The following is a 25,120-nucleotide window of genomic DNA, read 5'->3' on the forward strand; positions in this document are numbered from 1 at the left end:
AATAGGGGGCCCCTACTTCGCCTTGTCCTCTGTCAAACAAGGCTGTACACGATGCCAAATAAATCTGGATCCATTTGGGGATCAATTACTCCAGCACTTGAGCACTTGGGGCCCTCAGCCCGCTTTCTGGACAGTACAGCCTCTAGGGTTTGATGGAAGAAGCCATGCAAAAGCATAATGGAGAAGATGAGATTTTTGAGACCTTTAAGCATTAGTTCCTGCTCCAGATCTAAGAATTGTATGTAGAAAAAATTTCCTCGAGCCTTCTTCTCTTTAAATACATTAGTGAAATGGAAGCAGAATATTAATGTATTTTTCAAGGCTTTGGTAATACTGAACACAGTGTTCTCTTCAAACTGAAGGTGTTGTATACGTGTTTAGTTTGGAGTGAGATCTCTGTTTGTGCACGCACAGAACTTCCCTCTCATCACACCAGCAAATTTGAGAATTTTCCAACCTTTCTTCTTTGAACGGCAACAAAAGAAAATATCACATCAGATACCTGAGCCAACAGTAACAGAGTACTAAAGTGTGGACAGTATCAAATATTATGTTTGGAGTGAAGCTTAGTTCTTCACAGGCTGCCAGGCATGCTCGTTTTAATTTTACAAGGAGAACACGTGACTTGACTACTATGGTATTTAGAATCCCTATACTGGAGTATTCCCAAGCTTTTTTGTGAAATATCCAAGGCTGTTTCCAAAGAATACTTTCCACTTTTGTTAACACTTTCCTTTCCCTTTAAGTCAACTTGAAAAATTGTGCCTAAGTTTCAGGTTAACTCAGATTTTTCCATACCCATATTTTTCCATAAGGACAAACCAGTGATCATGAAACCTGGTACCACTGTCTAAACATCTGCACTTTTCAGGTTTAAAAATTGTGGACCAAGATCAAATTCATATTTTAGTGCAAATCTCAAAGAAAGAATCTGTTCAATCTTTCCTTTTCTACCCCACTTTTTCAACTCCTAAATATGTAAGAACATATATGTTAAATAGAGGCCAAGTAAGAATGGTTCTCCCAGGGAACAAACAAGGCAGCAAAGGATCATGGGCTCTTCTCTCCTGCAAACAACTGTGGTTCTTTAAACAAAGAATCTAATTATTCCTTAAATTGTTTTCCCATCTCCTCATTCACAGGTTTTTGCTTCTTGTGATGACAGTTAAGGTAACATATGAAGGGGAGGTAAATAAAGATGTGAATTTTCTCTGCATAAGGAGTCAAGGTGTCCATATGTCCTTGAGTTAAAGGTTGGATACAATTTGGAATTCGTTTTTTGTTTGGGTTTTGTTTTCAGTCAAGTAAATAATGACAATTTGAACAGGATATATGTATATAACCTTATATTTTTATAGATATATAATTCACATGCTGTACAATTTACCAATTTAAAGTGGGTTTTAGTATATTCATAGAGTGGTGCAACCATCACCATAAATAATTTTAGAGCATTTTTATCACCCCCAAAAGAAATTCCACCCCCATCAGCAGTCAATCTCTACTCCTCTCTGACCCCAGACCCTGAAAACCACTAACCTACTTTCTGTCTCTATGGATCCTTCTATTGTGAACATTTTATATAAATTGTATTGTACAATATGTGGCCTGTGTGTCTTTTTTTTTCCACTTGGCAAAACGTCTTCAAGAGATCTATACACATGTCATACACACACACAAGAGTATTGTCTGAATGCTCCAAAAGCACCTCGGTGGCACTGTTCTGCTGTTAACTTTCTCACCTTTTTCAGAGACTTCACCTCACATCTCAGTTCATTTAGGAAATCGAGCAAGTCCTGTGGTCTCTCATCACAAATGTTCACTTGCCAGTAGCCATCTCCTGGTCCAGTTCTTCTAACACCTCACACTCAGTGTGTACAACACGACCTCAGCATTTTCCCTCTCCAAACACAATATTCCTCTGCGTTTACTTATCTTTGTTAATGAAAAACCTTCCGTCACACTAACTTGAAAACCTAGTCATTTTTCCCTCATTCAAATCTAACGCATCCATCCCTGTGCTAGACGCCGATTCTCCCCTTTCTACCTCCACAGCTTCTCCTGCCTGCCTGCCTCTGAGCCCTCAGTGACCCTCACTGGCCCAACCTCTGTCACAGTCTCCCTGCTCGGCTCTCTGCCTGCAGTCACCTGCTCCAGTCTTTCCTGTACCATGGCTGATCCCTAGGCTGAATGAACTGCAATGAATGGCTTCCTTCCTTCCTTCCTTCCTTCCTTCCTTCCTTCCTTCCTTCCTTCCTTCCTTCCTTCCCTCCCTCCCTCCCTTTCTTCCTTCCTTCCTTCCTCTTCTTTCTTTCTTTCTTGCTTTCTTTTTCTTGCTTTCTTTCTTAATTTAATTGAAGTATAGTTGATTTACAGTGTGTTAGTTTCTGGTGTACAACAAAGTGATTCAATTATACGTACATATACACATTCTTTTTCATATTCTTTTCCATTATGGTTTATCACAGGATATTGAATATAGATCCCTGTGCTATATCGTAGGACCTTGTTGTTTATCCATTCCACATATAATAGTTTGCATCTGCTAATCCCAACCCCCCAATCCATTCCTCCCCCCACCCACCCTTGGCAACCACAAGTCTGTTCTCTGTGTCTGTGAGTCTGTTTCTGTTTTGCAGATAAGTTCATTTGTGCCATAGTTTAGATTTCATATATGTGATATCATGTGATATTTGTCTTTCTCTTTCTGACTTACTTCACTTAGTATGATCATCTCAAGTTGCATCCATGTTGTTGCAAATGGCATTATTTCATTTTTTTTTATGGCTGAGTAATATTCCATTGTATACATGTACCACATCTTCTTTATCCATCTATCTGTCGATGGACATTTAGGGGTTTCCATGTCTTGGCTATTGTGAATAGTGCTGCTGTGAACATAGGGGTGCATGTATCTTCTTGAATTATTGTTTTGTCTGGGTGTATGCCCAGGAGTGGGATTGCTGGATCATATAGTAACTCTGTTTTTAGGTTTTTGAGGAACTTCCATACTGTTCTCCATAGCGGCTGCACCAATTTACATTCCCACCAACAGTATAGGGGGAGCTTCACTTTCCTCCACACCCTTTCCAGCATTTATTATTTGTGGACTTTTTAAACCATGGCCTGAAGGCTTTGTCTTGAGGGAAGAGATGGGGAAGGAAGAGAAGGGGACCTATGCCGGGCCTGGGGTGACGGTGAGGCAGGCTGTCCTCTCAGTGCTGGAGAGGAAGCTGGGTGCGTGGCAGCTCTCCCCTAGGCAGCCTGGGCCCCACCTGAAGAGGTTCTGACTTACGTAATTTCAAAGTCTCCAGATGACTCTCATGTGCAGTTCTGGGATCTTACAGACTGTCACAGTAGCATGGTGTTAGGACAAGCAAGGGCTCTCGGGTCAGGAGACCTGGGTTATGACCTTGGTCTACCAAAGGTTAACTGTGATACCTGGGGCATGTTAATCTCTATGCTCGATTTTGTCACCTGTAACATGGGCTAAATACACCTTCTCCATGGAACTGTTATGAGTATGAATGAAATCAGATGAAGTACAAAGTGGAGTGCCCGGCACATAGAAGGTGCTCAGAAAGTCGGGGGGTGGAGTAGGGTTATATGCCTTGGTTCTGAATTGTCCTTGTCACACTGCTAATATGGCTCCATGCCAACCAAGAACCATTGTTTGTCTCCTACAAAGACCCACATCAGGGTGACTCCTTTGTTGACAGGCAAAATGACAGCTGGCTGAGGGTACCGTGGCCCTTAAGCTAATCCTGACACAGGTGCAGAGCGGAGTCCCAGCACGTTGTGCCCGTTTAGAGTCTCATGGTGCAGGGAGGAGCGGTCATGCCCGCAGGGTGCTGTGTGAAGGGACACTGGGTTATAAGTCAGGAGAACCCACTGTGCTCTGTGATGGGAGGAAACTTGCACTGTACACACATGGCTCAGGTTGATCTTGACACCCTATTCCACAGCCAACTAAACACGTCATTTTTCTCTCCTCCCGCGGGCTCTTCGTATGGATTAAACTGAGATACAGGGCAGCAATGGGCTCTAAAATACTTCGTGCGCTTGAAGATAATTAACACATTAAAGTAAAAATTATAGGACCAATAGAGCATCTTAAACTTCTTTATACTTAGAAAAATATATTTTTAAACAGCAGTCTGCATCACTTCCAGTCTTCAGGAAACGACAGAGAAGCTAAACAGCAAGTTCCTGAATGGCGGGTACTGATCTTTGGCAGCATTTAAAGTGAACAGGAGTAAAGATCTAAGAGTTCAGCCCCAATCCACCAAAAAAGGAATTTTTATAGACAAGTTTTACAAGTGGATCTATCTTCATTCCTTCTGGAAGTCAGATGATGGGGTGACATACATCTAACTAAACAAATTTTTCCAATAGAAAAAAAAAAGGCTGTAAGAATTTTATTTCAAGAGTTACTAAATTGTATAACTTTATAAATGTGAACTTAGCGCTTTAGTTCACATGTTAAACAATGTTTCTATTAGACTACATCTTTAAATATTCAGTATTCTCTGCCAGTTAAATACTATTGCTATATAAGACCTTAAACTGTAAATAAATAAATAAATAAATAAAAATAAAATACTTCGCCAGGTCTCACTAACAAGTCTTAGCCTGGCAAAGCCTTCTTGCGGGGTCGGCTGTGCACGCCTTCAGTCTCTCGTTCCTGCAAGAGGAGCATTGGCTTCAGAAACAGCGCGGGCGGAACCGCAGAGCTGGATGGCACATGGACCGCCCCGCCGCTCCCACACGCCCCAACGGGCAGGTGCCTCTGGCTTCCCAGGAGAGCTGCTTATTTTTTTTTAGCGATGAAAGGACAGATGATCCCTTTTGAAAAGCTGGCCTCGGGGTGGGAGGGAAGGGGCGAGCAAGCCACCTGGCAGGGCCGTGGCACCCCCGTTGCTGTCTGACGACAGGAACTAGCCCTCTGCCCGTGACCAGGCTTTCCTGTGAGTCTGTGAGGCCACAGGCTGGTCACTTCCTCGGCTCGGGATCGAGTATCATAAGCAGCCATAGGACAGCTCAGAACTCTGACTGAGGGCAGGGATCTGAATATGGCAGGGCTTGAATTCTCTCATCTGGATGTCGGCAAGGGCTATGGGAAGTCGCAGCAGCTCAGAATGCAGGCCTCGTGGGGAGCTAACTTTGGACTGGAAGGGCAGTTTACTCGGGGCCCCAAATCCTCCCTCGCTGCCAAGTGACTTATGATGCTGGGATCCGTCCGCTGAGGCTCCTGTGGCCGGGGAGTCAGATCCCTCAGCTTCCTTTCCAACTGTGCCTCCTCCGCCTCCCAGACCCTTCACCGGCGGCCAGTCAGAAGGAGCACAGGATGCGAGGGGTTCTCTTAGAAGAGGTGGGTCAGATTAAATAAAATGAATACTTGAAAAATTCTAAATAAGTACAACGCGATAGATGCCTAAGAAGCAACATTGGTAAATCCGTCAGGAGTAATATGTAGAGCAAATAAATTTGAGCTGAATCATGTGATGCCTTCTTTTTTTTTTTTTTTAATCTCAAAAGGACTGCTGATCTCTGCCAACATGCCAATGTACAGGACAGGCACTTCCATGAGCAGTTAGGGCCTCTTTGACAAGGAAACTTGGGTTTCTACTAGTAGAAAGAAGATGGTGGAATAAATACAAGCATCTGTCTCCCTGGACGCTAATAAAATGATACTAAAAGGGGGAAGAGGGACATAACAGTGGAGCAACCGGGAAAAGAATATAAGGGAAAGGAGAAGGATTTCAACACATTTCTGGAGGTCAAGGAAAGGATGGCAAAGAGAACAGGGCAGATGACGGTTAATTTTATGTGTCAACTTGGGTAGGCTGTGGCGCCTGGTTGTTTGGGGAAAAAACTAGTCTAGATGTAGCTGTGAAGGTATTTTGTAGATGTGATTAATGTTTATGATCATGTGACTTTCTGTAAAGGAGAACACCCTCTGTAATGCAGTGGACTGTGGGAGAGAGGGTCTGGCCAATGAGTTGAAGGCTTTAAGAGCAAAAACTGAGGTTTCCCAGAGAAGAAGGAACTCTGCCTCAACACTGTAACAAGGAAATCCTGCCCAAGTTTCCAGGCTGCTGGCCAGCCCTACGGACTTGGGACTCAAGACCACAATATTAGCTCATCTGAATTTCTAGCCTGTTTGCCTGACCTATGGATTTTAGACTTCCCGGTCCCCACAATCATGTGACTCAATTCCTTAACATAAATGAACCTCTATCTCTATCTCTCTGTCTATGAATATCTGTATCCACCTGGTTCTTTTTCTCTGGAGAGCCCTGACTCATACGGAGTGAGAATGTAAGAGCCTAGAACATGTAGGTGAAAACTTCGGTTAAGTGGGAGGGTGGGAGTGAGCCGCCTGGCAATGTACCAGTAAAACCCCAGGCTCACTGGGCACCTGCAACAGAGACTGGGATTTTGAAGGGAGCTGAAAAGCAGAGAGGTTCATTGAAGTCTACCTAACGTACAGGGGGCCCGCAGGTGCCCCTCACTCTTCTCCCCATCCCCAGCCTTAAGTCCATGCGCTGTGGTAGAAACCCAAAATTGACCTGTGGGCACACTATTAGAGGACTCTTTTATCTCTAAAGAAATTTTAGGACTGCCTGGAAATTGTACTATATGTGAGTTATTAACATTAGGGGAAGCTGAGTGAGGAATATACAGAAACTCTGTATTATTTTTGTAACTTTTCTCTAAGTCTAAAATTAGTTCAAAATAGAGCCTTAAAAAAATGTCTGGAAAGATGTAGGAGGGATAGAGTGTGTGCCAACACTCTAAAGAAAAGCCCTCCCCTCAGGCATTTGGAGCACCGCCCCCAAACTCCTGACTAAAACCTAGCCCCTTCTCTGTGTTGGGGCTTGGGGAGGGACATGGCTTTTCAATACAAGCATTTCTGTGCTATTCTATTTTTTAACTTATACATGTATCATTTTGATAAAAACTTAAAAGGAGAAAAAGAAGTTTCTTTCCGACTTGAATGAGCTGTTTTTTATGTAGGGGACACTCACTGACATCACTAACACATTTCACTGCGGAAGAAAAAAGCCTATAATAATAGGACCAAAGGGAAACAATTTCAAATGCAGACTTAGAGGCTCACACAGCAGGACAACCAGGAAATTTCTGAACTGTCCTCTTTGTCAGAAAGCAAAGGAAGTTTTTAAAACACACTTTAGTAGCCCTCCCTCTCCCCCGGACGCCATGGATTTTGTCAGTGTACGAATGCTAGTTCACCATAGATCTAAGCGTAAAAATGGACCAAATGCTTCATAAGCTGGTCCACTGACACCATCTCTTGGCTGAGGAATGAGATTTGTGGATTATTCAGTTCTACTGTGACCTAGCAAACCACAGATTGTAATACACATAGAGGAGAGAAATGTTTTACTGACAGCACCAGTAGGAATATATTAATTATAACACTTAAAGCACATCAATGATAATTATGAACAGCTTCCTATGATGTTATGCCCTCATCCTCAGTGTCTTCTGCAATGATACCAACATGCCTTATTAAGAATGAAATTTAGCAGCATCAGGCTTCTTCTCTGAGTTTTTTCTCTCTACATCCATTAGCACTGTATTCTTTTCCTTGGCAAATGTATTCGTTGGCCTGATAAAATGTCTAGTTTTGTGAACTCGCCATATGCCTAGCAAGCAAAGGTCCCCAAAGATGTTTTCATTGACTTCACTGCCTTTCGGAATGGTTGTGCAGGGCCTGCCAACTGGGTCTTCTTCAGGCCACGTGCAATATACAAAGTTGGGCAATTCACTGGGGCTGCAAATGCGGGAGGCTCTGGGGAAACAATTTCCCGGACAATAAAAGGGAAAGCCACCCCGTGGGTTTAGTTAATGCCGAGTGAACAGTCACAAAACTGCTGGGTGCCCCAGGGCACGTGGCACAATCAAAACCTGTGATTGCCTCCCCACACTGCCCCAGCTTCTCGTCTGCTCTCGAATTCTGATAGCTCAGCTCCGAAAAGTCCACGGGCAGTCAAATCTGTAGCTGGAAACAAAACAAGCTGCTTCCTCTCCATACCACAGGTATCATATTTATTGGTCCTTAATATTCTGTCCAAACTGGCATTGCTAAGGAGAATGTCGCATCAGCCCCAAACACAAGTGATGTTGCAGAACCTTCCACAGCATCTCCGAGCATGTGAGCTCAGGGAAGGAAGGGGAGCTGGTAGCTTTGAGGCTGACAGGCAAGCATTGAATGGACAGTCCCCTGAAGCAAAATCAGACAGAAAATCATCATTTTCCACTTGCTTTTCCATCTCCTTTCTGTTGTATTCAAGTAGAAGCTGTGAGTAAAATACAAAAACCCCACTGAGTCTAGTGCCCTTAGCTGAAAGTTTTCCTTAGTTGGGATCATTCCGTTAATTCCTACTTAAACACTGCAAGTAACCGGTTCCTGGAGGTTACTGGTTGGATTTCCAGGTCAGGGTGCTTGATACAATTACTACAGAACTTTAAAGGTTACAAAAAGGCGTCAGATGTCCACAAGTCACTGATTTTTTTTTCCTTCCCGTTTTTGATGCCCAGCTGATTCTGAAGCAAACCACCGTGACCCACAACAGGCTGCAGGAGGATGAGGCCTCCAACCCGAACAGCCTTTGAACTCACCTTCCTGTTGAGTCCAGTAGTGCTGATGGCAGCAAGAGCCAGACAGCACACACATACAGCTCTCCTGAATTCGGGCTGAGGTTCCAAGGCCAGTGGTAGAGGCCAAATCCATAATCCCCTCATACCCACCATATGAAATCTAGATAAGAAGCCTTATGAGCAAAGTATCTCCAGTGGTCAGAATCTGAAAGCGTTTAGGGGAGGCGCTAAATCAGTTATTAGGCAATTGATAATTTGAATAAAACTTGGAAAATCACCCTTAAAAGATGTACCATCTTCAGGTTCCCAGTATCCGATGTTATCGGATATCATCGCACCACGACACTGGTGACCGCCCAAAGGGCCTGGGAAATGACTTAGTGGCCCATTAGATTTTCTGAGCTTATCTGCAAAGCTGCTCTAATCTCCCCTGAATATCAGGTCAGTGTCTTGCCAAGCAGCCAAACACTCACTTTAATCATTTTCAGGCAAAAAAAAAAAAAAAGTTCTCTTTATAAATAAAAAGCTTAACTCACTGAGATATGGTCTAAATCCCTCTTCCACTTCTCTTCCTTCCTCTCGACTCACCCACAGCTGAAGCAGAACAACTTCGTGGACACCTTTAAGCGACTTTCAGTCCACCTGAAATATATAATCCTACTGAAGTGACCTAAGATGGTGTAGATGTAACCTTAATTCTAGAACTTTCTTAGTGAATAGTATAGGCATGCAAAATAGAACAGCCACTTTGGAAAATGATTCGGCAGTTTCTTATAAGAATTAAACACACACCTGTCATTCAACCCAGCAATCCCACACCTAGGTATTAGTATTTACATAGGAGAAATGAAAACATATGTTCACATAAAAAAATGGTATGTGAATGTTTATAGTGACTTTATTCATAATGACTCAAATCTGGAAACAACCCAAACGTCCCTCAACTGGTGAAGAGATAACCTGTAGTATATCCATACAATAGAATACTACTCAGGGACAGAAAGGAACTCACTGCTGATCCACACAACGACATGGATGGATCTCAAATATATTATGCTGCATGAAAGAAACCAGCCTCAAAAGGCTACATACCATCTGATTCCAAGTATGTAACATCCTGGAAAAGGCCAAACTATAGGGTCAGAAAACAGGTCAGTAGTGGCCAGGGGCTGGGAGTGAAAGGAAGAGTTGACTATAAAAGGGCATGAGAGGGCTTCCCTGGTGGCGCAGTGGTTGAGAGTCCACCTGCCGATGCAGGGGACACGGGTTCGTGCCCTGGTCCGGGAAGATCCCACATGCCGCGGAGCGGCTGGGCCCGTGAGCCATGGCCGCTGAGCCTGCGCGTCCGGAGCCTGTGCTCCGCAACGGGAGAGGCCACAACAGCGAGAGGCCCGCGTACCGCAAAAAAAAAAAAAAAAAGGGCATGAGAAATAAAATCTCAACTACCAAAAGTACTCACCGAAAAAAAAAAAAAAAGGCATGAGAGAATTTTGCAGGGTGATGGCTCTGTTCCATATCTTGATTATGGTAGTAGTTACACGACTGTACATATTTGTTAAAAATGCATAGTTCCGTACACTAAAAAAAAGTGAATTTTACTGTATGTAAATTATACCTCAATAAACCCAACTTGAATACAAAATCTCAGCAGAAAATGCTCAGTGATTAAGAAAGGCAGCCTTCAAAACAGCTGATTAACTTCCCGCCTACATTAAGATCGCGAGGCCTTCTCCCAAGCTGGATCTGGTGATGCTCAGAAGCCAGGCACTCAGTCACTCTTGGACACATAGTTTAAATAAAGCACTAATACGTAAATCAATAAAGCTGCGTGCCAGCATGCCACTGCGTCTGGGGTTACTCATTTAGGATGTTTTCAAGCCTGTACTTCATGAGAGAGCTTCTGACATTTTGACATGAAGGTGCTGTTGATTTTACAGGGTGCTGCATGTGTTCCTACCTTGCTTTGCCTGGAGTTCTCACCGCCTGGATGTCACTGCTTTTACAATCATTGGGGTCAAGAAGTTATTTCAGACTGAGAATTCAAGCCTTCCCTGTGTTTGTGTTTTCGATGATAAAGCAAATTAATCTTTATTATTCTGATCAGACATAACACAGAGAAAAGAGACTTCCCTAATTCAGTGATATTCTTATAGATTACTTGTACAGAATTGTTTTCGGCCCAAAAATATTTATGTCCTTGACATTCAAAGGATTTTGTTTAATTTTCTTCTGGATGCCATGGCCATAATATACTGTCTCCATTCTGAATGGCTATGATTTGAAACTAGGCTTTATTTCCTCTCTATCCTTCTCCCAGTAAAAAACATTTATTAGAAATCCGCTATATGGAAATAAATGCTAAAGGCAGACAGAATGAGAAATTCAAAGATGCAGGCTTTTGGGCGGCCTACATCAGCTCTTCAAAACCTCCCATGGAAGGCAGAGCGTGATGTATTATAAGCAGAGGCTGAAATATAGTGCTAAAGCAGCAAGGGGGAGGGGAAACAATCTGGGAAGGTGGAGTTTAAGCTGGGCCCTTGAAGGATGAAGAAGACTGGGACTGCAGACAGTCCAGGCCGAGGAACTACTTTGCATAAAGGGTCTTGGGAGTGCACATTTGTTTAAGCCAGGTATCATCAGCTGGCATCCTGGAGCCTGAAAACCGTGACTATTTAAAATTCTTTTGGAATTTCCATGTCTCCAGGCCTTGGGGCTCTCCATTACTCCATGAATCCCAAAGTACCCTATTCTCTCACACACTACAGCTTCGTGTACTTAGGTTACCGTCCTTGTTCAAACAGCATTTATTTCAGCGGGGACCCTCGTTTAAGTGGATTGCTTGTGGCCGAGTGTCAAGTTATGAAGAGGTGAGAGAAAAATAAAAATAAAACGAATAGGAAAGGGAGAAGAGGGCACAATGGTGGCAGGCTTTAAGATGGGGTGGAGAACTTGCTCCTCTCCAGTGGGGTATGGATCCAGGATCTTTACTCTCCTTGGGGAGTGGTGTTAGCAAAAAAACACTAATAATGAATGCAGGAGACACTTCATTGTGGAATTGTCATTGCTAATAAGAAAATGAAAATCATCTAAATGTTCATCAACAGGGAACTGCTTAGGACTTCCCTGGTGGCACAGTGGTTAAGAATCCACCTGCCAATGTAGGGGACATGGGCTCGAGCCCTGGTCCGTGAAGATCCTACAAGCAACTATGACCGTGCGCCACAACTACTAAGCCCGTGTGCCACAACTACTGAAGCCCGCATGCCTAGAGCCTGTGCCCCGCAACAAGAGAAGCCACCGCAATGAGAAGCCCATGCACCGCAATGAAGAGTAGCCCCTGCTTGCTGCAACTAGAGGAAGCGTGAGTGCAGCAATGAAGACCCAACACAGCCAAAAATAAAATAAATAAAATAAATAAATTAAAAAATATACTCAGGCCCTTCACAATTAAGTAAACTTAAAAAAAAAACAACAGGGAACTGCTTGAATCGATAATTGATTATTTACATAATGGGATATTATAGTCAGTAAGAAAAAAAATAGTGTGAAGAGATAGGAAAATCTCTAGGATAAATTACTCATGTTATTTAAAAATCAGGGTACAGAGGAGTATGTATAATGGACTCCCTTTTATATTTGCATACGCACACAAACTTCTAGGAGGATACATAAAAATTGTTCACTTTGGTTACATCTGGAGAGTGAAAAGTGAGGGTAGGAGAAAGAGAAAAATTTACTTTTCAATTTATACCCTTCATAACTGAGTTTATTTATTTATTTATTTTTATTATTTATTTTTTTTGCGGTACGCGGGCCTCTCACTGTTGTGGCCTCTCCCGTTGCGGAGCACAGGCTCCGGACGCACAGGCTCAGCGGCCATGGCTCACGGGCCCAGCCGCTCCGCGGCATGTGGGATCTTCCCGGACCGGGGCACGAAGACTTTAAAGACTGAAGCTACTTGGACCAAGACCCATGAACTAGACTTAGTAAGGAGACAACACTACTAAGGAATTCCCTCCCATCGCCCACCCCCCAACACACATGCATGCTTAAGCATGTACACAGGCACTTTAAAACAAATTCTCATCTCCTTTTCTTTGTCAGAGGTAAAAAAGCTTTGCCACGTATATGAATAATATTCAACTAGCCAATCTCCCTTTTAAAGGATTGTTCTTTATCAACGTATTTGCTTAGTGCTCTAAGCACTAAGAAGTTTCTCCAGAAACACTGTCTTCTTTTTGCAAGTGTGGGGACAGAGTAGGAAGAGGAAGATCTCTGCCCTGATCAACAGTCTTACGATTTCTCACCATCGCTGGTACCCCAAAGTGGAAGGGCCAGGGGACTCAGGACAGTCTTTTCTGTGGATTCAGATTCTCTTTCTAATGGAAACAGTAGAATAACCTATTCAGTTTATTCTTCTAAATGCCAGTTTAGCCAAGATGAATGGATACCTTATTTTTTGGTAAGACTATCATTTTTTCAGACTTCCTCCCTCTCTCTCTGGAGAAATTATGTGAGATGAGCAATAATTCTCTGTGTTCATTTAGTACATCTGACCAACCCAGGCTTAACTGCTACTATTGTCAGGGAATTCACCATTTGTGCTATGGTATCAATATAGCAAAGAAACACTGCCAGTTACCTTAGAAAATGATCATAATAAATAATCGGCTGATTGTTTATCACTAGAAAGAAAATACTGAAGCACTTTTATTACAGAAACCCATTGGAGGCTCTTGGCAATCTAAGAACTAATGAGGAAATATTAAGAGAAAAAACAAAATAATATTAGCCTATTCCTAAAAACTCTCCTGGCTGGTATTATAAAACAGTCTCTTGAATGGCAGGAAATAATATATCTCACAACATGGGAAATCTTGGGTCTTGGTGGGTTATTTTCTTTTATTTTGTGTAGGTCCCAAAAGAAGTTAGAAAACATCATGTGCCGGGGAAGGAGGGAGCGTTGGAAGTGCAAAAGCAGCAGCAGCTTCCAAGTGGCCCATGTGGCAGCCAGTGAGCCTGGTAACCAGGAATCAGCCAGGCCCGGCAGTGGATCAGAAAGCAAAAAATGCTGACTTACGGTGGAGCAGAATTCTGCTCTTGTAGCTAAGAATAAAGTACAAAATTCCTGCTCCCTTTTCAAGCTGCTCCTTGGCCTTAACTTGGAGAATGTACTCCAGCTTGGGTCAGGGATGAAACCGGAGCAGCCACACTAGAAGGGCACTTGGCCTCACACCAACATGCTTCTTTCTCAACTTGGCTCTCTGCGAGCCCAGTGCAAACATTCAGCATTCCACGGCCAAGGCCACACACACGAAAGCCATCAGGTGGAGATGGCCACAAACGTACTTTTTCACAGTGGGGAGAAGAGGTGGGAAGATGAGGTGGGGGAAGGTCAAGAACAGGGTGGAGAGAAGGGAACCTCATGAATGCTTCAAACTCTATGCCAGGAGGACAACAAACAGATATTTCCCTGGCTATCAACCTGAGAAAAGCCACTTTTTTAAACAAAGTCTCATATGTTCCCCTGCACCACTCCCTCTGTGCCAATCACCAGATGCCAAAAGAAATTGAAAAGCTATATCACAGGGAACTCTACTCAATACTCTGTAATGGCCTATATGAGAAAAGAATCTTAAAAAAGAGTGAATATATGTATAACGGATTCACTTTGCTGTACACCTGAAACGAACACAACATTGTAAATCAACTATACTCCAATAAAAATTAAAAAACAAACAAAAAACAAATTGAAAAGCTATAAAGATTTGTAAAAGAACAAGCTCCAGGCTTCCCTGGTGGTGCAGTGGTTGAGAGTCTGCCTGCTGATGCAGGGGACATGGGTTCGTGCCCTGGTCCGGGAGGATCCCACATGCCGCGGAGCGGCTAGGCCCGTGAGCCATGGCCGCTGAGCCTGCGCATCCGGAGCCTGTGCTCCGCAACGGGAGAGGCCACAACAGTGAGAGGCCCACATACCGAAAAAAAAAAAAAAAAAAAAAAAAAGAACAAGCTCCAAAATATTTGTGGATGTTACCTAAAGACACTTCAAAGTGATGGACTGAAGTAAAAAAAAAAAAAACTAAGAACTGGGAGAAATAGTACCACATGCCACAAGACATCAGGAGGAATGCATACATGCCAGGAAACCAGAGAGGCTCCCAGAAGGTTCTTTCTCAGCAACCCCTCTCAAGGAGAACTAGCATATTGAACTCGCCACATAATTGCTTTTCAGGTCTGTTTCCCAAATAATCCCTCAGTGAATACCTACGTCAGCAAAACAATAGGAATTTTTATATTGATCCTATAATACTGGCAGGTCTGTGAGCTATAGGCCTCAGTTGGGGCAAACACGTAAAACATTGCCCATGGGGATATGAAGTTTTTATCTAATGTGGATGATGCAGAAAATGGGTCCATTTTCTTCCTTTTTCCAGATGGCAGAATTTTTTTCCTTATACAATGCCCATTTTAATGGCAATTATGCCCAGACCAGCTTTCAGTGAGCCCATTAGAACCAGCCAGCCCAGCACAACCTCTTGGACTGCCTGCACCCTGGGGACAGGGAGGCTATTTACAGGGCAAAGTCCTGGATGACTTGACCTACATCCTGGGCCTCCCAGCTCCAAACTTTAATCCTTGTTCTTGAAGGCTACTCTGTCACTGACTTGCAGATTTGACCCTCACTATTCTATGCCCAGGCATAAATTTACCCCATTACAGCTTCTGCCTAGCCAGTCCCCTTGCAGTAATGCCTCCCAGCTGATTCAGCCCCTGGTCCTGTGGCACCTGGCTGCTTCGGGGGGCAGCACTCCCCCTCAAAGAGATGTATTTTTAAGGCATGCTATTTGTTTCCAGATAGTGAAGTTTTCTATAAATCAAATATGCGATCTAATTTATTTGTTTCAACAGACATACCAAAAACATATGATTGTAAGACTGTTAGTGCAGAAGGTACGACAAATAAGGCACTGCTCTCACCCTCAAAGAACTTACCCATTCCTAATGCCCCACACTGTGTAGAAATCAGCCCGCTGCATGGAAGCCATCTTATGGAACAAAAGCAAAATAATAACAATGCCTTAGAGTCATTCTAAACTTTATAGATTACAAGAGGCTAGTACATATATTTCAATATTAATGATCTTAAGTCAAATTCTCGCTAGTGAATTGAAAGAGATCCTTAACATCATTTAACCAGCTTTGGGCTATCTCTATTCCCGAGCCCCTTAGCACACCTCCCTCATTAACTTCTTCTCCCCAAAACTTAGGAGGCGTCATGCTTCCATTTCATTCCTCTTCCCACATATTCAGTTCATTTTCAAGTCCTGTGTATTCTGCCACCTTGAAATGAGACACTTCTCGCCAGCCTCAATGCTGTCACCTTACTCAAGCCATCTGAATTACTACGGTAATCTCCTAATTGGTTGCCTTGCTTCCCCTTTTGTCCATGTACAATCTATTTGCCACGCAACAGCCAGTGATCAGGGTGCCCATAACATGCAAGGAAATGGTGGTGAATTTGGTCCCAGCAACTTTTATTAGTCTGGAATGCTGGGAAGTGATCTAACATGCAGGAGGATGAGGAATAATTTGGATTTGGCAGTGCCAGTGACCTCAAAGCATCACTCCTCTTTGAAAAAGGCAAGAATGAATTACTGTATATAAGGTTCCAGGAAGACAGCTGTTATCATGTGGACGCATGCCACTCAGAGACACTACAGAATGGACACTACACATAGTGACATATTCCAGAGGGTATGGAATGAGAAACAGAGGCAGACCAAGGAAGAACTGAGTACGCTTAGTGAAGAGTGACAGGGCGCAAAAGGATTTCAAGAATGAAGCTGGGAACAATACCCAGCCACCAGAAAGATGTTAACCCTGTCATGAGTGATGAAACCAGTTAAGAATTCCAGCCACACAGTAAGGCCTTGAAGGGTAAAGAGCTCACATTATCTGAGCCCTGATAGCATTTGTCTGGTGATTATCAGAAGACTGAGGAATAGAGACGAGGGTTATATTTAAAATGTTTATTAGTTTTCAAGTTCCTTCCCTACCGTTGGTTTGAAGTCTGGCCTATATACAACTGGCATAGTTTTGTGACTGTGAAAGATGTACTGCCTGTCACTATTCTTGGTGTCTCTTTCATTGAAAATAAACTGATGTTGTATTTGGATGGGCAGAGGATCTTATAAAAGATCTAAAGGGAAGAGATGGACACAGAGATGATGGAAAGCAATTTTACCAGCCTCAAACTGGAGTAAACTGTTACCATGCTTAGTCTGGCTCGGTTTGCTTGTCTGTTTTTGGTACTGATTTTAAAATGGTTAGTTATTTTAGCAGTCCAGTGTTGCATTAGCACTAAGACCACCATATCAGAGTGAAAACTATCACCAGGCCATTTCCCAGAGCCTGGACAGCCATGCCTTCAGGTGAAACAACATCACTGCAGAGGTCTAGAAGGTGGTCAGGCTCATTAGCGTCCCTTAGGCATTTTTTTTTTTTTTTTTTTTTTTTGCGGTACGCAGGCCTCTCACTGTTGTGGCCTCTCCCGTCACGTAGCACAGGCTCTGGACGCGCAGGCTCAGCGGCCATGGCTCACAGGCCCAGCTGCTCTGCAGCATGTGGGATCCTCCCGGACCAGGGCACGAACCCGTGTCCCCTGCATCAGCAGGCGGACTCTCAACCACTGCGCCACCAGGGAAGCCCCCTTAGGCATTTTTAACACAGAGAATCCAACCCCTTCTTATATCACATTTTGAGCCGGTTGAGCCCCTTGCTACAAGCCCAGTTCTTTTCACAAATCAGAGGTTACTGGGGGTTTAAGACGGAATTCATTTTTACTGAACCAATGCTTTGCTCTTACTACAGTGGAGTATGCTGGCAGGAAACTCTGCCTGGAGGGTGCGATCAATAACTAGAGCAGAGGGAAGAGGGCAGAGCATAGACCACATGTGCTACTGGACTGAGCAGCTTGAGGATGAAGATTCTGTCTTGTTTGTCTCTTTAGCCTCCAGCCTCAAAGATGCCCAGCACTCACTCAATGCTTGCTGAATTGAACTGACAGTTGTAAAAAAAAGAAAAAAAGAAGCCCAAGGGTGGAAGCTTGGTGAGCGGGGTGGAAGGAAACTGGAAAAATAAGGGTTTGGGGGTATTAGAGGAGTAAATAACTCTGGTAGGAAACGAGTGGAGAGAAAAAAAATTACAAAAATTTACCAAAAATGAATGGAGAACCAAATGTCAAAAGAGGATCCCACAAAACATTCCATTCATACACAGGTATGCATGAGTGTACACAAACACACGTGCATACACATGTGCACAAAAGCATGGTCAATACCAGTGGGGAACAGAACTCGCTAGAAGGACTGAAGGGCAGGAGGGGTCTGGGAGGCACCCTCTTTGCTTTTAGCCCCTGCTCCCAGGATGGGGAGGTGGGGTGCTGCGGCTGAGGGAGGCTGGGTGCAGCCAGGGGACGAACTCCAACCGGAGGCCCCACTTAGGTTGGGAGCTCCAGACACTGGACTCCACGGTTCTTTCCTTTGTTCCACAGGAACACAGGGGATGATCCCTCTTCACTAATTCCAAAGGAGATCCCTTCTAGTTCAATTTCACAATGTAAACCAAAATTTACCTGACAATTCACTTTGTTTCTATCATCCATATACAGCAATGAATGAACTGTTCCCTATAAATAGGTTTGCAACACTGGGATGTGCCTTTTGCAAACATGAAAGTGGAATTGGCCTGACAGCGATCAATAATGCTTGCCTACTTCCCTGTGCAGCTCTGTTTATTTTTAGTCCCTACACAGAGCACAATGTTTGTAGGAAAAACTCTATATATCACCTTCAAGAATATTACTAACTAATGACCCAGGCAGAAAAAAAATTACACCTACTTTATTCCTATCATTACCTTTTTTATAGGAATAACTTCAGACTCGGCAGGAATTTGTTCTACCACCTTATCACATAGATTCAGGCCTTTGGGGAAGGAGATCGTGAAGCTTATAAAATTCCATACTTCCTTTATTACTCCCTGTTTTCTTCCATTTGCCAATTTATCTAAGAGTTCGTTTCTCCATTGCACAGGCAAAGAAGTGCATTTTAGTGCACATAAACCCAAAAAGAGAGCTTTCGGTTGCTTAGAAATAGGAAGGCGTGTGACCCGCTGCCTCACCTCTTTACTTGTACATCATCATTTAGAGCACGAAGCTGCAAAACCCCAGAGTAGCATCACCGGGTTCAGCAGTATAAAAGGTGCATTAGAGAAAGGATTGGAAGCTGGAGCAAGTAATTGGGACTTGATTCTCTGCAACGGTTGTCTTGCCCATCTCTGCGTTTCCTATGGAGTTCAGCATAATGCCCTCACACAGCTGGTGTCATTTAATGCCAAACAAGTTTCTCCTAGACATAAATTGGATTATTTGTTGCATATTGGAGTCACCAGTGAACTTGTGAATTCCTTGGGAGCCCAACTAGAGTTCCATCCTCATGTTTGCATCCTCAGCAACCAGACCAAAGCCTAGAATGGCATATGCTCAGGAAGTCTTGATTGAAAGGTCAGATTATGTCACTGTGTGACCATGCATAAGTCGCATAACTCCTTAGGTCATTCATGTCCTTATCCAGGGGGTTGAATGGAGTCTATGACAGTAACCATCAGTGGGCATGTGATTGCCCTGAAATTCTGGGCAAAATTTTATTTGGCAGAGTATGTATATAATTTTTCTGAGAAGAGGATATGTATCTTTTATTGTTTCAAAGACTCTGTGACTGTTCTCTGCCCCCAAAAGTTTAAAAATCTTTAGCCTAGAGCAGTTGTTTCCAAAATTATTGAATCATGAATTCCAACACTAAAAAGCTTTTGAACGTGCACACCATGCTCATGTACTAGATATGTACCCATGTACTATATTAGGTCCATTATAAAACAAACATCAAAATGACAAATGTACAAGGTAAATATGAAATAAGCAATACTTTAAATATTTTCTTTAACTACATCTAAGAGTAAAAAACCCTTTTCATCTTACTGAACAGTTATCATTTTATCGAGAGTAATGTGACTGAACATCGTGTTGAAAATCTAGATTTAATTATTTGTGATGTGTTAATTTGAAGGTCTAATTTTAAGTTCAATTTATTTTACATAGGTGGGTTTTAATGGCTGTCATAATTTTAAGCAATAAAATCACATACAACATAAACATTTCCAAACTCTGTTTTTACAATATTCTCTCTATAATAAGAGTTTCTTTAAAATTCAGTTCTTTTCTTACTTAGTCTTAAAATGATACCTTTATTTTGAGAGGACAAATTAATTATGTTTTTAATTTTTATTTTTTAAAAATTTATTTATTTATTTATTTATGGCTGTGTTGGGTCTTCGTTGCTGCACACGGGATTTCTCTAGTTGTGGCGAGCGGGGGCTACTGTTTGTTGCGGTGCACCGGCTTCTCATTGTGGTGGCTTCTCTTGCTGTGGAGCATGGGCTGTAGGCATGTGGGCTTTGGTAGTTGTGGTGCACGGGCTTAGTTGTTCCGCGGCATGTGGGATCTTCCCAGACCAGGGATTGAACCCGTGTCCCCTGCATTGGCAGGTGGATTCTTAACCACTGTGCCACCAGGTAAGCCCTAATTATGCTTTTTAAAAAAAATGACCTCTAAGTAGCATACTACTGAAGCTGCTTATTATCACAGAAGTGGTCAACAAAATATGAAACCATTTCCTTTTCATACAAAGAAAAATGAATATAACTTATCGGTAAGTTTGACATCTCAAGTATTTTTCAACAAGATAACCAGCAAACCTCTGTGAGGTTTCATGGTCCCTTCTTAACCTTATACAAAATATCGTATGGCTTCTGCTATATGGTGTATTAAAGGTTTGTTTTTATAAAATTAACTACAAAGTAGCATCCTGCAGTATTTTGTGTTCCTCTGGCTTCAACAACTTGGCTGCACTAGCTTGCTTATGAATGATACAGTGAATGAATTTCTCTCTTGTAACCTTACCCTACAATCCTTCTCTAAGGAACAGCTGCTGTTTTAAGAGGAAATGCTACTTAGGTTTTTTCATAAAACATTTTCATTAAGATTATGAATAAATCTCATCTAGTGGTGGCTCACCAAAAAGAAGCACTTAGTATATTTCATCGGTAAAAGAGAAATGAATAAATACAATAGGTTAGATCTAACATCTTACCAATGTAGAACAAGTCTTTTGCTCCCCATAACTTGTTCTAATATGGTATTTGCTTCTTCACGATTTCAGCAGTATCTTCAATAATACTTTCAGCAGCATTTTGACAAAGAAACTCATTTTAGATAGATTGTTTTTAACATATCTTATCTGGTCTTATATTAGGAGGAAGAACAAGTGTTTCCTAAAGATATGTAGCTTTTTTACTTTTGGGTACAAGTAAAAAACGTCAAAAGAGGTTCAAACCACATTTTAGTTTGATGAAATTTCATAAAGATTAGGAGGTGAATTTAAACATTGGTTAAAAAAAAGTTGCAGAGGTTATCCTCCATGTTTTGCTAATCATGGTACCTTCATATTATCATTAGGAAATTTCTCAAGGCAAAGTATACACCTCCTTCTAAAGTATTTATTCTTAATGATAGTAGATGTAAGTCTGTATTTCAGTTATTTGTCTTGATAATTTTGAGATCTGAGGGCTGATTTCTGATCAGAACTGATTGTACCGTTGTTTTTAACTCACAACGCAGCTAACAAAGAGCCTGTCCTAGAATGAAGTGTCAGCTCTTCCATCCTCATATTGCTCCCTTGTGATTGCTTTCACAATTAGTGATATCTTTAATCCATATTTTGTTTTTGCCAGAATCTTTTTAAGCTACTTGCCCTGTTGTGTTTTTTTTGTGGGGGTTTGGTTATTGTTATTGTTGAAAGCTAGTTTAATTGAAACTAATAATATTCTGCAGATTAACTTAATTGGACACATACGAATACAGTGCAACATGCTGTACACAGGTGAGGGGATCATTGTCAATGCTTGTATATTGAGGGAAACTTACTCCTCCCTCAGAATATAGGGCCTCCTGACTTGAAGAACAGGGGAGGGTACAAATACAAATTCATATATAGTAGTAAAATTTAATTTTTCTTATTTTTGGAGTATAAAAAATGAAGAGACATTCTAGTACTTTTTTCCCATGCCCCATTGGTTTATCTTGGAAATTTCACTTTCTAAACCCTGATCTAGATAATCTCCAGTGCCATTTCCAACTCAAAAATTAAAAATTAATGGACGTCCTGCTAGAAAGGTACTCTCATTGACTGCTCAAACAACTCTTAGATAATCCCCAAACTTATGTTTCCTGGTAGCTCTGGAAAAACCCTCCATCTACAAGTCTACTGAGTGAGGAATGAAGGCAGGTTGCCTGGGTGAGTCTTCTTCTGCTGTCACCTAGAAGAGAGCCTGGTTGAATTCATCCAGAAGAACCAGGTAAGGTCAGCCAGTGTCTGTCTCCCCAGTAGCCTACATTCACCTACTCCTCAAATGGACTGGCAGTTTTTAGCCTCCACAAACATTAAAACATGTGATTGTGATGTGTCTCCAGGCAAAATTATTCAGCACACACAAATTTCACTTGGAGGCCTTGACAGCTGCAAGTGGGAAGTATGTGATGGGGTCAGGTGTTCTCATGGTTGTTCTGGACAGCTCCATTTTGTGTGGGAAGAAGAAACAAATTGTATTCTATTATGTGGAAGGGCTAAGTTTTCTATCTTTAGAATCAGTTAGCACCTGGATTATTTTCTTTGAATGTGGTTTTCTACATTGCCATGCTGAGGGGCAGGAGCTCCAGAAGTCTAGCGTGTTCTCTGTGGCCAGTGGTAACAGTCATCTACCAGGCAGTGGGCCAGACAACCCAGTTCAGCAACCAAAGCCTATTTCAAGAGTCTGAAAGGACAGACATAAACATCTAGGAGAAATTATTTGTACAGTGCCAAGACCTGGTTACCCTTAACTCTTAAGGGACTAACTTACAAGAACATAGGTAGGTTTTAAAATAAAGAAAGACAGGGACTTCCCTGGTGGTCCAGTGGTTAAGAATCCACGCTTCCAGTGCAGGGAACACGGTTCGCTCTCTGGTCGGGGAACTAAGATCCCACATACTGTGTGGTGTGGCCAGAAGAAAGGAAGGAAGACAGGACCAAAAGACAGTCTTTGGAATTTTGTCCAGTCAGATTTCCTCCATGAAAATTAGCTTCTCTTCTGTTCTTTGAAAACTCCCAAGAAGGAGATTACAAAGCCTCTAATTCCTTTCCTCTCACAACCAGAGTCTTTCACGAAAGCTAAGGATAAGTCACTCTTAGGAAATTAACCTTGATTGGCTATGTCTGTATTTGAGGACAGGAGAGTGTAGAGACTATAGGTAACATTAAGGCTTTCTTTCTTCAGAAAGAAAGTTTTGTTAACAAAAAGAAAGACAACAAGAAAAATAATCCTATCTAAGTTGTTTTCTATATTTTAGAGATTCCACCAACATTATCTACTATCACCAGAAAGCCTAAGATAATAAAGGGTTGTATGTATCTCAGTTAAAATTATGTAATACGCTTTTCAGTAGGCTTTTTAGAAAGTGACAAGATGGCTCTTATAAATAAAGCTTTTATTTGTGTTACTTCCTTGCACACAGGTTTATAAGCACTGGTATTGTATCTCCTATATGAAGGGACAGAGGTTATTAACTGTGTGAATCTTGACTGGGTTCCTGTTCCATGTTTGCATACTGGATTCCCTCTCTTTATTTTCCTGTGAACCTAGACCCTCCATACCCACCCCCATCCCCCCATTTATGCCCTTCTTGCGTTAAAGTATGAAACCTACTTTGGTTAATCTTGCTTGAAATTTGTGATCAGACAAATGGTATTTGAGCTCTTCCTTATAACACAGGTAAAAGAAACAGCCAAAATAGGAACTCAAACAGCCAACCAGTAACTGGTGAGCATTGCCCTTACAATTAAAAGTTGCCAACCAGAAAATTTTACATCTTTCTCCCTACAGAAAAGAAAAATAAACGGTCTTGAAAGATGAATATAATCATAGAGTATTAACACTGGAACAAGTCCATAAAAATGGTCCTTTTTTTTTTTGTTCCTTTTCTAGAAGAGAGACATCAGGCTCAGAAAGGAGCCTGGGGACTTACTGCATATCCACCTCTTGTTAGAGGCAGAGCCAGACCCAGGCTCAGGGTTCTGACTAGGGTCAAAGAAGAATGGGGTATCTGGCCTTCTGGTCACTTACGTTGACATCAAAGAGAAGTCTCATAGCAGTAACTAAAATTAGATAACCATTTTCATAGGGTGGTAAGGAGTTCTACACAGCACATAAAGATTTAAATATTTATTAGTTATTCATACAGTTTTGAAATTAGAAAGGGATTTTTTCAAAGATTTTCAAAGCACAAATCTATTTCAGGCACTCCTAAATATTTTCTAGGATGTTCCCACCAACATCTGTCAACTGACAGAGGCCTAGAAAGTGAGCTAACTTTATAGCTCACAACCAGCTTACTTCATCGTGGGCAAGAACCCGGCACACACAATGGTGCAGTCAGACCCCACTGCCGCATCACTTGTGTTTGCTTCAATCAGAAGCCAACAGACCTCTTCCTGCCAAATGGAAACCACTCCCAGAATTTTCATTCCAGAGGGATGTCTGTGAGAGCTGTGCTTCTGACCCTTTTCGAATATACCATACCTGGATCAGGAATAAAAATGTAGGCTCTGTGTTTAAGCTGGAGAAGGAATAAAGACTAAAAAACACTGTCAAAATACTTTCTTTTCATTGAGGCTCCAAACCACTCAGCTCACCTCTTGAAAGTTATAACCTGCATGAAATAATCCTAGTTCAAAGTGGAGTGTTTTAATCTGCATTAATGACCTTTGAAAAGGTGAGCCTAGGAAGCCCTCTGAGATTCAAGCAGTGAAACTATCTATGCAGGGTACATGGAATCCACGAGCCGGGGTACTCCTGTGAAGGACTCTGTGCTGGAAGTGAATGAATCCTCGGTGCTCTAAGGACAGACTCAAATTCAGTCATCTCGGCATGCCTCCATCCGCTCATCCAAATAACCGCCGGCTCTCTGTGCTTGCGTTCAATTGCTTAATCTAGCGTGAGGGGATGGTTTCTCTCAGAATCCAAGGCTCCATCTTGGTCTGGCTCCCCCAAACAAAGTATGGGGCAGATGCAGGAAAGCACTGCTTTTTTTCCTAGTCTTTTGTTAAAATTAGAATATGCAAATGTATGCAAAGTTAGGTATCTTCTGTGGTGAAAATTCCCACACATAAATATTAAATCTTCCTCATATTACCCCCAAAATAAAAGTAAAAAGTAACTGGATTCCCTAAAAGTGTACTTTTCTCCCATATCCATATATACTACTACTTCACATTCAAATATTAGGATAAATGAGATTTTAAGAGAATTCACTTTTAACTGGCTGCTTACTCCTTGTTAG

The 25,120-nt window shown here is 42.1% G+C and overlaps 1 protein-coding gene across 2 annotated transcripts in view; it reads right to left on the bottom strand.

Moving 5' to 3' along the window:
* The window catches only part of MARCHF3 (membrane associated ring-CH-type finger 3), a 147,219-nt gene that overhangs the window by 107,669 nt on the left and 14,430 nt on the right, over positions 1–25,120 (bottom strand). The window contains exon 2 of one of the 2 annotated variants that reach the window (XM_067731613.1): positions 9,165–9,270. The exons of the other annotated variant lie outside the window; for it this stretch is intronic. The gene's annotated coding sequence lies outside the window, so the exon portion shown is untranslated. The remainder of the gene's footprint in view (positions 1–9,164; positions 9,271–25,120) is intronic. 2 annotated transcript variants of the gene reach the window in all.

The sequence above is a fragment of the Pseudorca crassidens genome, chromosome 3 (assembly GCF_039906515.1).
Source record: "Pseudorca crassidens isolate mPseCra1 chromosome 3, mPseCra1.hap1, whole genome shotgun sequence".
NCBI classification, from domain to species: domain Eukaryota; kingdom Metazoa; phylum Chordata; class Mammalia; order Artiodactyla; family Delphinidae; genus Pseudorca; species Pseudorca crassidens.